Below are 15263 nucleotides of genomic sequence, written 5' to 3' on the forward strand. Positions count from 1 at the left end.
CGTAGCCATGATAAGAGGCATCGTGTAAAAGAACTGACAAAATCGTTCGAAGATAATGTATGACCTAAGTGACGAAAAGTGCCCTGCATCGTTTAGGGCCTAGCCGAGAAGCTGACAAAACGGCACATTCAATGTCTCACAAGCCACATCTTGCCAGCCGATTGGCTCAGATGTTCCATTTTCAAAGGACATCCGCACACAGTTCTGCCTAGTTCTCCCATTCGGCTCCCCCGAAGCCCAGAAGCCGTCCTGTTTATACATCTCCCCAAAGCCGTCTGCCCTCAAGAAGATGCCTTCGAGGGACAGATCGTTGAGTCCAATCCAGGAGTTGACACCACCAGATAAAGTGGCAATACATTGCTGCTCCATGAAATAGGAAGGTACAGCCAGGATACCTCCAAGCAGAGCACATTGATACTCCGCTTCGTAATAGTTCACGGCTTCCGGTAGCACTTGATAGCAACGCCCAGCGCACGGCGTGAGTTTCGAATCTGCCGGCAAAACGACAGCACCAGGTGGAAGAGACTGGTGCAGTCAAGAGAACAAGAGACACTTAGTGACCAAGACAGTAGCGTTTAACGATACTACATAGTACATAGTTACTGTAGGCTGATAGTGTCTCATAGAAGACACCATCGTTTTTCCACGTGCCCCTCCTTTCAGTGCTTAAAGCCTGTCTCGCTTAAATCATCAATGATTATATTTATTGGCCATGTGATGAGGATCCTGCGTGAGTTTAGCCCCCGCAAAGTCCTTCCAATATCAGTTCGATGGAAACTTATCTCTCGCCTGTCACTTCATCGGAGGCCTACCTTCCAGTTACCGAATGCCTGAATGCTGTCCCACTATTAGTCCCCGGAGGCTGCCCTCCCACCTACCGATTCGCTGGTAGCTAGTGGCCGACGCCTCTTCGTCCTTCTCCAGCGTGACAGCTCCTTCACACAGTTGACGAGCGCTGAACATGACGCAGACGCCGCTGTCCTTGTGGGTGAACCCGTTGCATGACGATGTTTCCCTTCTCGAGCAGAGCGCCGCGCACATGCGCAGAGAGAGTTTGGTGGCTACCTCGCTCCTTTTTCCAGTGAAGATGCCAGGCTGCTTTTGGAAAAGATGTTTGAAACCGTTGGATGAGGAGGATGTGGCGATCAGAAGTAGAAGGCAGCGAAGTGCTAAATATATCCTCATGGTGTTGATTCGTTTGTGGTGTGCCTAGAGGGTCCCGACGAAGTGTGAGGTTGGCGATTCCTCGCAAGCCCAGCGATTCCTTTGCTAGTCGCTAGGTAGCGTGTTTTTACTGGTCGATAAAGGATCTACCAAGTGGTTGAGTACCTGGGTATTGTTTTCCACATTTGGTGTCAGACTTTTGACTATGACACGTCGCTCACAGAAAAGTTGCTGACAGAAAGACGTCATTCACACATCCTCGTACACGCATTAGCAGTGAAATACTATGCGACGACACTTCTTGAACGTAGCTCTAAACAAACGGGAAATTAAAACTTTGACAGGTAAAAGACAACCTAAGCATAGCTACAGAAGCCTTGCCGTGCAGACACTGGACACAATGCAATTATGAAGCTGATATAGGACTGTCTGTCGTTTATGACGCATCATTTCATAGCGCTTTTCTAGCTCATGATGTTCATAATGCATGGAAGGTGAAAATTGAAAAAGCTGTAGGCACGACGCTGGGCGTTACCAGAGATTTCCTTGACTAGCCTTCACATGTGTTCGTTTTTGCTGCGTGTGTTCGGTGCCGACACTGGCGGATCCAGGGGGGGGGCATTAGGGGCATATGCCCCCCCCCCCCGACAGGAGCCTGGGGAGGGCATTCAGTACAAGTATGCCCCCCCCCGTTCAGACTTACACTTCTTACGCCTATAACGAGGAACTAAATAAAAATGGTTTAGAAAGCCTTCCTAGTAACTACTTTTGTGATCAGAGTCGTTTTAGTCAGCGGCGCGAGAACTTCTTCAAGACTGGGGGGCTGAACCATAATAGAGATCAACCTAGGGTACCCCCAAATCTAGTTTTCTCACCGGTTTTAGGCCACTTATTTTTCAGACTTTGGTCTTTTCAACAACAACAACAAAAAAAAAAAAACGAAAAAATGCAAAAAGTGAGTCTTTCCGTCTAAGCTGAGTGAAGAAACTACCGTTCTGGCAACCTGGAATAAAGGTTTTAATGTGTCAAATGAGTTGCCGAGCCAGTGAAAGAGGTGGATTTTTCACTTACATGCTTTCTTCCTATGTGACCCACAACCCCTAATTTGGGAAGGACAAGCTGCCCAACGGTTCCTGGCCTCATGAAAAGTTGTGTGGACCGCCCCCACGGCCGCAGAATTGTGGGGGCAAGCTTCCCCCATTGCCCCCCTCCCCCGGTTCCCGCGCCTATGTATGAATCTATGAAATTAGGTATGTTGGTAGATTTCCGATTTCGATTCCTCCAGCTGGGGGGGGGGGGGGGAGGCTCAAATACATTACGAGCCCCCCAGCTTTTCGGCTGGGGGGGGGGGGGGCTCAGCCCCCGCTAGTCCCCCCTCCCGGTTCCCGCGCCACTGGTTTTAGTAACCTCAATTTAGTTGTCATTGCTTTATTTTGTCTAAAAATATGCTGCTTCTTAGTTCTAACCACAGGGAGTCATGCCGCTTCAACCCTTTTGACCGTATTGTCTAACGATGGCACTCATATTGCGCAAATCATGCAGGAATCGGCCGCCGCCTATGCTTGGGAATAGGGATGGTTAGAATATGATTTACCTGTATGGCCGCAGCCAGTGCAGCGTAACCAGGGGGGGGGGCACAAGGGGCGCGTGCCGCCTCATTAGATGCATGGTGCCCTATGGGCCCGAGAGACCCTGCAGTGCCAATTGGCCGCTCAGGGTCCAAGCGTGCCTTATTTCGACTGAGATAAGACCCGCAGGCCTCGTGAGGGCACCTCACAGAGTCACGGGCTCCTGAGTCACATCACACATCACACATCTCCATAAGGGCCCCACTCCGGCTTCTGAGGGCCCTGTGCTGGCCTCTGAGTGACCTTGCTGACCTATTAAGCGTCAGCTCTAATTAGGGTCCTGGCCCATACCCGCATGGAACGGCTCCACAGTTCCACACCAGTGTCTCTGAGGGCCCATAACGGCGCCTGTGAGGGTCTTACACCGGCGCCTTTGAGGGCCCAACACCGCCAATCTGAGGGACTAACACCAATATTTCTTAAGGCCCTACATCGGCGGCGGCTCTGAGGGCCCCACACTGGCGCCTCTGAAGGTCTTTCACAGGCGCATCTGACGGCTACCTACCTGCACTCTGTGGGCCCCACACTGGTGAGTCTGAGGGCTCTCAGTGACGCCTGAGAGTACCACGCCGGTCTCCAGAATCCCGCAAGGCTCCTGAAACCCTCTGCTGGCCCTTGCTGGTCTCTTGAAGACCCCTTGCCCCCATGCATGTGTCTCTGAGGAGTGAGGACTCCCACAACGATGCCTTTGAAAGTCTTCACCGGCGACTGTGAGGGCACCACACAGACGCGTCTGAGGGCCTTACACCGCCACCTCTGAGACACCAGTGTCTCCTGAGGCCCACATCGGCGACTCTCAGGGTCCCACACCGGCGCCTCTGGGGCCCCACACCAGTGCCTCTGGCAGCCAGCCACCGGTAACTCTGTAGGTCCTACACCGGTGACTATGAGGGCCCCACCGGCGTCTGAGAGTACCATGCCGATCTCTAAGGATTCCACAGGGCTCCTGAAGACACTTGCCGGCCTGTGAAGGCCCATTGTTGACATCATACGGCCTGTTACCGGCCTCTGAGGGCCCTTTGTCGGTCTCTGAGAGGTCCTACTGGGTTATTAAGCATTCGCATTTCGCACCAACAACTCCAATTGGGCCCCACACACAGCCATCTGTGAATGGTGTGGGCTTAGCGCCACACCAGTGTCTGAGGCACCACAACGACGTCCATGTGAGGGCCTCACACCAGCACCTTAGAGGGCCCACACGGGCTCCTTTGTGGTTCCTGCACCAGTGCCTCTGAGGGCCCCACACCACTGCCTCTGGGGAACCCACACCGATACCTTTGATGGTCCCACGCTAGCACCTCTTAAGGTTCCACACCGGCGGCCCTGGGTCGGCTCTACATATACACCAGTCATTCTGAGGGGCTGAGGGCCCCAACGGCCCCACCAATTTTCGTCGATTTCTGGCGCTGCCCGGGTATTTGTCCCAAATGCCTCCTCCTCCTGGATCTGCCAATGGGGGTCAGGTGTCCTACCATTTCTGTTTTTTTTTTTTTAAGAAAAAAACTCGTGTCAGGGCTATGACGAAAAATAAGTGGCCTAAATCCGATGAGAAAACAGGATTTGGGGGTACCCTAGGTTTGGCTCCGTGACCTGGTATGCCCCCCCCCCGCGCTGAACCCCTGGATCCGCCAGTGGGTGCCGACGTCGCCCCGTTAATGCTGCCCCGTGAGAGTGCGTCCACCCAGGTTATTTTCTAGGCAATTTTCATTGTGACGGTATGCCTATCGAAAATGGACTCTTTCTTGTTTATGGATAGCTAAACGACGAATGCTGGCTGTCGGCCGCACCCGTACTATTCAAACGGTTGGAGACGTTGGGTTTTAGGTGTTCACTTCTCACGACTTATTCGTTGAACTGTTACATTAGGTCCAAGGACCAAGTCTCTTTCATGTGCTTTTTACCTGTCATGGGAACCGGGGAAGAACAACGTCATATAAAGGATGCGAAAATGACCTGTTATGTGAGCCTCGGATGTACCCTATTGACCAAACTCACTCATTACCTTGAGCCCAACCATTAGCAAATGTTGCGCACAGTTCTCTACAACACATGCTGAGGCTATTGTTAGGGATACCGCGTTTCTCACCGACCAACGCTCTGTAATTAATGAATGCGACAGAACGTGTTTGAATACGATAAATAGCGATCGTCTGAAGACAGTCTAATGCGTGGGAGAGCCAGCATAAGTAGCGATCAATGGCTGATGGTAGCCTCCACGGTCTTATACACAGGAGGTGGAGAGGTGTGCGACCGTCAGTCGTGTGAGGATGGCGTAGCTGGATGAAGGCGTGATGAAGTTCCTCCTGCCCCTGGCTTTTAGGCTCGACTGTTTTAGTTTTTTAGCAAGAAGGCCAGTGGACGCAGTATCGCGTCGCCGATAGCTTCATGCATAGCTTCACAGAGCCTCGTTCTGAAAGGATGCCAGTGTCCACACCAGATAAATCTTCACGATTTCGCAGTCTGACATGGTGGTTTCGTCTCCTGCTTACCGTCACCTGCATGTCTCTCTGCGCTATCCAGAGCTGGATACTTCTTCGCCTTCACTGGAGCGAACCCGTGGCCGTCTCCATCGGCTTCACACCTTGGGAGGACGTCGAGGTACCCGGCATCACCTTCTGTCCTCTGCCCTACCAATGGCGGCAGCACAACCTCTTCTCCAACACAAACGTGACCATCGCGGAGACTATATGGAAGGGAAATGGTGTGTCGATTGGAAATTTGCTTGGAGGATGTGAGCCTGGCTGTGGAACGAATGAGACTGTTGGGTATCCTGGAGGCTACGCCTCTAGCAGAGTCGGCACTTGGCGAACGTGGATTGCGCTGGAGATCGGGGCTGTTTGTCATACGCTGATGCCGAATGTCACATGGGGTGACCTCGTCGACATGTCCTCTGACAAGAAGACCCAGTTGCTGCTGCATCTAAGCACCGGCAAGCTGAAGGTGCAAGGGTTGCGTGTGTACATCCACTCAAGAAGGCGCCCTGTTGTGACAAGCTTCGGGATCAGGGGACTACAGAGGGACACCAGCTATGAGAAGCCCGGTGAGAACTTGGTTCAGTTGGAGGTCAAATCCACAGTGATTGATCGCGAAAGCTTATCAAGAGCTCGGTGCAACTCGGAAGTCGGATACCACTTCCAGACGTGCTCTGTGCGCTGTTCACACTCACACTGGGTCAATGAGAACAACTGCTCTACGCCAGACATGATGGAAGACTTCCCTGATCTTGAACTCTGCTCGAAGGCAATGCTGTTGGAAATGGAGCGAACTCACGCACTTTCCAAGCTGGCTAGCAAGTGCGATTGTCTCCTACCTTGTCGGGAGCATCGCTTCACCGCCAGTATTTCCAACGTGAAGGACATCTCCGTTGATAACGTGCACGATCCCTACTCTGAGTTTGTCTTCTCGCCTGCGGCGATTCCTGAAATGGTTGCCACAGAACGTCTGACCTATCGTTTGCCAAGTCTCCTCAGTGAACTGGGAGGCTTCATCAGTCTGATGTTGGGGGTATCGGTCCTCACTTTGTTGGAAGTGTTCGCCGGGGTGCTTAAGAAAGCAGAAGGCGAGTTGCTACGCAAGGTTGAAGGTGAAAAGCTGCCGAGAGAAGACGGGAATCTGAGAATGAGCTGCCAAGATCAGCGTATGAAGTCATCTCAAGATGGTGGAAAACTGGCACCGAAGATGGTGGACAGCGGAGCTCAAAGAATGGCCTTCACTGTTTCGTCTGCCTCGGGAGAGAAGCGGGCGATGAAATAGTCGTCGGCGGGTATGCGGGAATACCTGTACGTTTTCTTAGACGACAGCGGCTATGGCTCTCTGTCTCCGCACAGCTTATGAAAATGCGCCGGCTCTGACGAATGCACTTATGTCTTGACTTCTGTGTAGCTGTAGGATGTGTAGCACGTTAAGCATCTATCGAAGTACACATGAAACCACTAACATGTGTTACAATCACAAAGCACAAGATCATGTTGCTGTAGGGCGCAGGTAGGCAATACCTACCTGCTGAATCGCCAATGATAACATACTCAAGGTGTCCATAACTCCCGATACACGAAGAGTTGAAATCGGTCCTCAACATTAGCGGCTGTTTCGTATACTAACAGTTAACAGTTGACACGATTATTTTTTTTCTACACCCGATCTCGGTTTCGACTTTCGATTAACCCGCGCCCCGCTGGGCTATTCAGCCATATGCGCCCTGCTGGGGGGGGGGGGGGCAGATTCTGCCCCCCCCCTGTCTAACATCCGAACCGATGGTCGTAGAAAGACGGAGAAAACGGCACTCGAAAGCTCTCAATAAGGCGGATCTTAAGAGCCCATTTTTTTGCTTAAGTAGGTCAGAGGTCAGGTCAAGGTCAGTTCAAGGGTACAGAATGCAAGTTTTTACAGTAGGTATCGGCCGCGCACCGTAGTTGCCGAAGAATGGACGGAGACTGATTGCCCAAAACGTGTTCTCAGGCTACCAAGACCATATTCGTTGCATAAAATATCATTCAAAAGTCAAGGTCAAGGTCAGGTCAGGTCAGGTCAGGTCACCAAAAACAAAATATAGAGAAGGGCATGTGCGACACATGTTTTATGGATCATTTTATTCATAGAATTCAATTGGCACACTCAATAAGTGATATGGACCACATCTGGATGAATTTAAGGTCGAGATCAGGTCAAGGTCAGGTCAAGTGAGGTCAAATTTTGAAGTTGGTTGTTAAGGCCTAAAAAGGTGTCTATCTGATGCAGTTTTTCATGGCAAATCGAATGGTGCTATTTTTGTTTCCGTACGTGGTCTAGAACTTCCAAAAAAATCATTTTTCAAAAATTTTGTATGTCGTGACGTCATAAAATTTTAAATAACTCCCACATTTTTGAACGGATTTTTCTATAAATTGTTATGTAGGTGCACAATGCACATAGACTACTTCTCTGACTCTGACATATATTCCGGTTTTTCGATACACTCAAATTTTTGGATTTTATGATTATTTTCCCAAAAAAGTCAGTTTTTTGAAGAAAAAAAATTGGGCCAAAATCCAAAATTTTCCAAAAACTGAGATAGCCATTTGATAGACAAAATAAAATCACGTATAACCAGGCATCGGTAGGATTGTGATTGCAGGATTGCAAAATCCTGATTGCATTCCTTTTTGGTGGATTGCACCTGGATTTGAAATCCATTCCAAAAAACAGGATTTGATTGCGGATTGGATTGCATCATACTTCCAATTTTTGCAATCCAATCCGGATTGCAATCCTTTCCTGGGGCAATCAGTCATGGCTGATATTTTCCCGATCTTAATAGGCCTAGAATGATGTGCAGCCGCTAAGTTGTGCAATGTGCATCGACGGAACTAACTAACTAGAATACTGCCGGTTGCCATAGACACAAATTATCCCAGTATCAAGGCAAAGTTGGCGCTGCGCTGCTTGCATGACGACACGGGGCCGGGCGAGAGGCGAGAACTACGCCACGTTAAATGGCGGATCCAAAGAGAGAGACAGACGGGGGGGGGACATAGAGAAAAGTGAAGAAGGTGCGTACCTATTTGCCCATATTTCCATACACTATGGAACATGTCAAGGTGAGAATACGTTTACGACGTGAATACGTGGACGGACGTGAGAATTTAAACGCTTTTAATTTAAACGCTCAAAATAATATACGCTGATTAACTACATAGGAAGGGCAAAATTATGTATTTGAGGGCGAGTTTTAAAAATATAAAACAATGGTTGGGTAGAGGTTTAACCCGGCAGGCGATGGGCCTCCCAGCCACCTTCCGCGCGGTGGGGGGGGGGCATTTTTTGCCCCCTCCCCCTCGTATCTCCGAAACTACTGGACGGATCTGGAAAATTCAAACGACGTTCGATGGCCCTGTCAAATTTGTTGAAGGAAACTAAATTTCACTTACCTCGGGGTCACCGATGACGTCACAGGTCAGGTCAAAGATAAAATGTTTCACCGTTCACGGGGCTTCTAGGGAAAGCGCTAAACACCGAGTAAAACGCATCTTGTCGAAACTCAGCGATAAGGCGTCAGTTGTCTAGTACATATGTTGCTATTAGAGGTCACTGGTCATACCAGGTCAGGTCACAGGTCAGTTTACCAAAGGTCACCAAGGGTCACCACATGAACCCATCTTTACTAAGGTTGTGCGATGCATGTTTTATGGCCAGTTTTTCATTTCCAACTCAATGGTATTGGTTATAAGACCATCAGGTACGGTTTAGGTCACTTTCTGGTGGAGGTCAGGTCAAGGTCAGGTCAAAAAAGGTCAAATTTCAAAGTTGATATTTTTGCATAAAATGGGTATTGATTCGATGCAGCTCGTCACGGGGAGTCTAATGGTGGTCTTTGTTTTGCGCTACAAGGTCTAGAATTGCTAAAAATTGAGTTTGAAATTTGACGTCATCAATTTTTAACAGTTTTTTCGCTATAACTTGGCCAAAAAAAGAGGTATTGATCTCTAATTTGGTATGTAGATAGAAGGCGGTAGGGACTATCACATATAGGTATGCCGTTTTTCGAAATTCAAAAAACTTTTTGGATTTTTCGGCTATTATATTCAAAAGATCCCCCCACCGCCTGGAAGGTTAAATGTGGGGGTGTTTGAGGCAAAACACATTTCCCATAAAATACCTGTGCCTTAGATAGGAATTACTCGCAAGACTAGGTACTAGAAATGGGTGATTTGGGGATGGAGGCACGGCCCTATGCCCCCCTCCCTCCCCCAGATCCACTAGTGCACATAATAATACAACAGGATTGCAAAAAAGGATTGCGGATTTGATCACAATCCAAGTGAAAAAAGGGGATTGCGGGTAGGAATGCAATCTACTTCGGCACTAGGAATGTGGATTGGGAATGCAATCCTTTCAAAAAGGATTTTACCGATGCCACGGTATAACCCTTTTTTGTTACGTCTTGATTTCCTGAAAAATGAAGATGTTAGCGGCGTTTGAAATTTTGCCGTTTTTTTAGGCGAAAATAGCGAACATGACGTCACTAAAACGTCATTTTCTAAAAAAAAAATCCTACGGATTTCGCTCAAATTTTCAGGGAACGTGTCAAATTGATGTATGATTAGGTACTGCAAGTTTGACGTCGCTGGCGTAACGCGTTTAGAAGTTATTGGCGAACCCCCCCCCCCAGCGGGGTGCAGGTTAAATATTAATTCATCTTGATACCATTCCTTCATTGACTTCATCTTCAGAGCAGAAATAGTAACTCTAGCAGGGGCAGGGCTGCGGAGTCGATGGGCTTTCAGTGACTCCGAATCCAACTCCGGCTTACAAAAATCAACTCCGACTCCGGGAAGAATCGTCGACTCGTTCTGTCAGACTCGGACTCGAACTCCCGACTCCGCAGCTTAGGAACTAGGAAGGTTTGCGGAATGCGGAGTCAATGGATTTTCGGTGACTCCGAAGTCCGACTCCAATCCGACTCCTGCCCCGGCTCCCAAAATCGATTCCGACCCCGGTCAGAACTGTCGGCTTCTTCGACCGACTCCAACTCAGACTCCGACTCCGCAGCCCTGAACTCTAGAATGCTCATTTTTCCAGCTAAATGAGAGCGAGGGAGCGAAAGATCGAAATTCGAGCTAAGGATCGAGATAGAGATTGATGATTGATAATTTGATCTCAAGGCTAGAGAATATGAAGTAGAATGATCAGGTGCCAGGTGAAAACTATGGAATGAAAATTGATTCATTTAGCGCTTTAGCGGAAAGAGATCAAACAAGGACTTTTGGTCAGAACTCAGATTTATGACCAAAAGTCATAAAGAAAAGAAAGCGAAGAATCCTGCTTCACCTGTTATTTCATGTCAATAGCCAATAGGTAGGTAAGCACTTCTATAATTCTATTTGGAAGATAAAAGCTTCGTTTTGTTATGAATGTCGTTGAAAATATATTTTCTGAAGTAATTAAAAGATCGAACATAGGCCCAATTTCACGGACACCCTTCACTTTCTCCTGTTCACTAATGTGCTGTTAGCGAAGGCCGCTTATGGCAACAATGCGTAAGCAGAGTCTGCGAAAAAAGCATAATCAAAGTAGGTAACCTTACAACCTAGAAGAAGTAAGAAGTGATTTAAAGAGCCTAATATAAATGGCACGAAATTCCGCTTGCTGCAGCTCAAATCGCAACTCACTAATTGTCTTAAATGAAATGATAAGTATTGTTTTGACGTCATAAGTGAGAAGATGATCGATTTCATTATTGTGTCATCGACACTGTCGTTGAACACTATACAAATATGACTTGTTGCTTACGAAATCGGCGCGCATCGATGACAAATGTTTTGCCGTTTTTCTAGCTCTATATGAGCTTGGCTTGAGCTTGAGCTGGAGCACAGCTATTATATATAGCTCAATTATTTATAAATTCGATTGCTGGAGAAGGAAAACAATATTAATTGACACATCAGCTCGCAGGACAGCTGTCTTCATTTTGGTGGTGGTAAGTTTGCGTTGGGTGCATTGCCAGGGTAAATTTATTTCATTTGTTTCCATTCTTTGTTTCAATTCACTGAAATAAATTCAAATTATGTTGGTCTTAGCATCAAGTTCAAGATTCCAAATTGAAAGCCCATAATTTTTACCACCACCTAAATGCCACCTTCTTTGTGTTGTATACCTAATTTTTTAAATATATTTTTGTGCTACTTCATATCTGTCGTAAACTTTTTTTGTAGGTAATTTCTATCATGTATGTGCTGTTGTCATGTTATTTGTATGAATGATCTCATGTCTCCTGTCATCCTGTCTGTTCTTCTTGCCTGCATCCACACTTCACATGACCCTCCTGCTTGGGCAAGCATGACTGATAGACGCAGAACACTAATCCGTGCCATCTGGCTACCTACCTACTGAGTACTGGTGCTGAGTGCTGCTGCTATCTTGCTGTGAGTTTTGGATGTCTGTCATGACTGGTTGTTCCTAAATCATATGTGTGCTCTGCTTAACTTGGTAGGTAACTATTAGTTTCATAATCATATGCTTAGTCTGTGCTGGGCACAACCAGGACTGTCAGTGGATCCTTAGAAGTATGAAAGACTGATGGCTAAGGAATAACAAAATATTGTTGGAATTATTTCCGTGGCAGACCAGCCCAAATAAAATATGTATGCTGCTTTAAATAAATGTTCATGTTTCTAGTGTCTCTACAATTTTTATGTTCAGTGATGACATTATTTTGATACCTATATTAATTAGTTCAGGGTGAAAACAATTGTTCCTAAATTGAATTTCTTGAATAAAAGGTTGCTTTCATAACTTTTTATCTTGGGTTCCAGGTAGGTAAAGAACTGTAATTTTTAACAGAGCTGGTCAAAAGTTAGTGGTATCATTTGCTATCAACCCCTCACAAATGTTTGTTGTTGGTATTGCATACAATAAACTACAGTCATTTACAGCAAGAAGAAGTTGTTCAGGAACTATGGAAAAGCCCAAATAAGATTTGAATAATTGAACCAGATGAACCAGAATTTAACCAGGTTTACGTGTCATCTGAAAATAGAATAAGTTAAGTGATATCCAGTATCCACTATCCATCCACTTATGTCTGGTCTCAGCTGACCTTGTCTCTGGTAATGTTTGTCTATGGGGTCTGAATAAACATGCATACATGGCAATGGCATCATCCATTCCTTAAATCATAATTTTTGTGTGTGATTCATGTGCAATTTCACATGCCAAGCCCTGGTTCTGGTAATTGTTCAGTTCTGTTCTTATGGACTAGTAGGGAAAGTGCTTGACTGGTGACAGAATGAACTGACTGTCTGACTGATTGGTGACTCAATTACAGTGAGTTTGAGACCAAGAGGTGAAAGGCCACTCACTGACGTGCATCATGATTCATGATACATGTCAGCTGGCAAGTGGAGAGCGAGGGGCACCTAGTGGGGCGTGGGCAGAACCGGGGTTCGAATCGCTCTGGCACTAAACGTATGACACCAAGTAATGGGGGACAGTCTGCAGTTGGTGCCTGGTGGGAGCAGCCACAGTCAGTTGAAGTCAATGCGGGGCACTGACCATGTTCAGTTCTGTGGAAACATTAACACGCGCGGGGCTGGGGGGGGGGGTAAATTCCCCCCCCCCTCGCGAATTTTTGCAATATCTCAAACTTTCAGTTCCTTTTCTTACATCAATTTGACACGTTCCCTGAAAATTTGAGCGAAATCCGTCGGAATTTTTTTGAGAAATTGACGTTTTAGTGACGTCATGTTCGCCATTTTCGCCTCAAAAACGGCAGAACTTCAAACGCCGCTAACATCTTCATTTTTAAAGGAATCAAGACGTAACAAAAAAGGTTATACGTAATTCTACTTTGTCTATCAAATGGCTATCTCGGTTTTTTGAAAATTTTGGATTTTGGTCCAAATGTTTTCAAAAAACTGACTTTTTTGGGAAAATAGTTATAAAATCCAAAATATTAAGTGTATCGAAAAAACCGGAATATATGTCAGAGAAGTGGTCTATGTGCACCTACATACCAATTTTTAGAAGAATCGGTTCAGAAATGTGGGAGTTATTAAAAATTTTATGATGTCACGACACACAAAAAAAATTGAAAAATGTTTTTTTTTGGAAGTTCTAGACCTCGTACGGAAACAAAAATAGCACCATTCGATTCGCCGTGAAAAACTGCATCAGATAGACACCTTTTTAGGCCTTAACAACCAACTTCAAAATTTGACCTCACTTGACCTGACCTTGACCTGACCTCGACCTGAAATTCATCCAGAGGTGGTCCATATCACTTATTGAGTGTACCTATTGAATTCTATGAGTAAAATGACCCATAAAACATGTGTCGCACATGCCCTTTTCTATATTTTGTTTTTTGATGACCTGACCTGACCTGACCTTGACCTTGACCTCTGAATGATATTGTATGCAACGAATATTGTCTTGGTAGCCTAAGAACACGTTTTGGGCAATCAGTCTCAGTCGATGACTCCATTCTTCGGCAACTACGGTGCAAGACCGATACTGTAGAAAGTTGCAATTTGTACCCTTGACCTGACCTTGACCTTGACCTGACCTTGACTTTGACCTCAAATTTAAAATTAAGTACATGTTTTTAGTTGTTCGTGATGAGATCTTTCGATTGGCGTTTGAATTTTCCAAATCGGACCATTAGTTCGGGAGATAACAGGGGGGGGGGGGTAAAATTTACCCCCCCCCCCAGCCCCGCGCGTTCGGCTGGAGACCCCAGCCCCGCGCGGGTTAAACCTTGGCATATAAATACCATTATGTGACTATGCCCCAGATTTCCAGTTTTTCCTGATCGAATGAACTACAGAAGTTGGAAACTGACAGCTACCCAACAGCTCTGCTTGGCGTGGGCTCTGGTTTCGTAGTATATCTTTTCAAAGCATTTGATCTACATTACTGTGAGAGCTGACTTTATGCGTATTGCGTGCCTACTTTTTGCATGGTTACTCAATTGCCATGTTGATGCCACATTTACCTAATGGTCTTCAAACTGTTTTGCAGCTTGTTTTAGCATGGACTCTATAGACTTTTCAAGGTGATAAGGTGCCTCAGCTGCCTGCTAATCTTTCTCTGACGCGACTAGCGTTTGTGATTGACGCTACCGCCCACCTATCGCTGCCGGCTGTCAGTCACAGAGTGATAACAACTCTGAGTGGATTGTACTGCAGGCTGCAACCTGCTGTGTGGGTGTATGTTGTGTCACTGCAGTTTACGGGTGCAGGCGAGCTGCTTGTGAAGATCGGTGGTCACGCGGAGCCATTGAATCAGGTACAAAGATAATTATGTGAGCTGGGAAGCTTCGCTAGAACCATGTCTTCTGGTGTGATATTGCACACGTTTCAATATCATATGCATTGCATTGCGTAATGCGTTTGCGTTTCATTTCATTATGCTCCAGAGTCTAGACCCGTGAGGGCCGTGCCGCCATCTACCTGCGTTACGTTTAACTTTCTATTCAAATTATTGCCGGCGAACCGAGCGCGGGCAAGGTGGGGTGGTGGGTATGTGGTGTCATCCGCAACAACCAACAAGCACTGCTTAGCGGGGCACCAGGGTCCATAGCCACCCATTCCTCCATTCGGACAACATTAAAAAAGTCATCATGATTTGCTATGATGCTGTCATAAATTTGAATTCATATCTACCTACTGGCGTTTCAATGTAGCAGACTTGTGACAGCTCAAGAAAAAAGTGAGCTCGCTCAGCTCAACTCCGTCTTATCCGCTCCCGCTCAGCTTCCGCTCAGTTTAACGCGGCTCAGCTCAGCTCACGTTCCGCTCAAACCGGCTGCGCTCCGCTCACGCTCAGCTCAGCTCAGCTCAGTTTCCGCTCAGCTCAGCTCAGCTCAGTTTCCGCTCAGCTCAGTTCAGTTTCCGCTCAGCTCAGCTCAGTTTCCGCTCAGCTCAGCTCAGCTCAGCTCAGTTTCCGCTCAGCTCAGCTCAGCTCAACTCAGTTCCCGTTCATCTCAGATCAGTT

The 15263-nt window shown here is 46.9% G+C and overlaps 1 protein-coding gene across 3 annotated transcripts in view; it reads left to right on the plus strand.

Annotated features, from left to right (window-relative positions):
• LOC122390284 (caspase-1-like) overlaps positions 1-15263 on the plus strand; it is a 47164-nt gene that overhangs the window by 13943 nt on the left and 17958 nt on the right. Inside the window, exon 1 of one of the 3 annotated variants that reach the window (XM_043383048.1) lies at positions 10876-11247. The exons of 1 other annotated variant lie outside the window; for it this stretch is intronic. The gene's annotated coding sequence lies outside the window, so the exon portion shown is untranslated. Of the gene's footprint in view, positions 1-10875; positions 11248-14288; positions 14556-15263 lie in introns of those variants that run through there. One more of the 3 variants, XM_043383046.1, reaches the window with a different exon arrangement.

The sequence above is a fragment of the Amphibalanus amphitrite genome, unplaced genomic scaffold (assembly GCF_019059575.1).
Source record: "Amphibalanus amphitrite isolate SeventyFive unplaced genomic scaffold, NRLGWU_Aamphi_draft 000389F_arrow, whole genome shotgun sequence".
Taxonomy (NCBI): domain Eukaryota; kingdom Metazoa; phylum Arthropoda; class Thecostraca; order Balanomorpha; family Balanidae; genus Amphibalanus; species Amphibalanus amphitrite.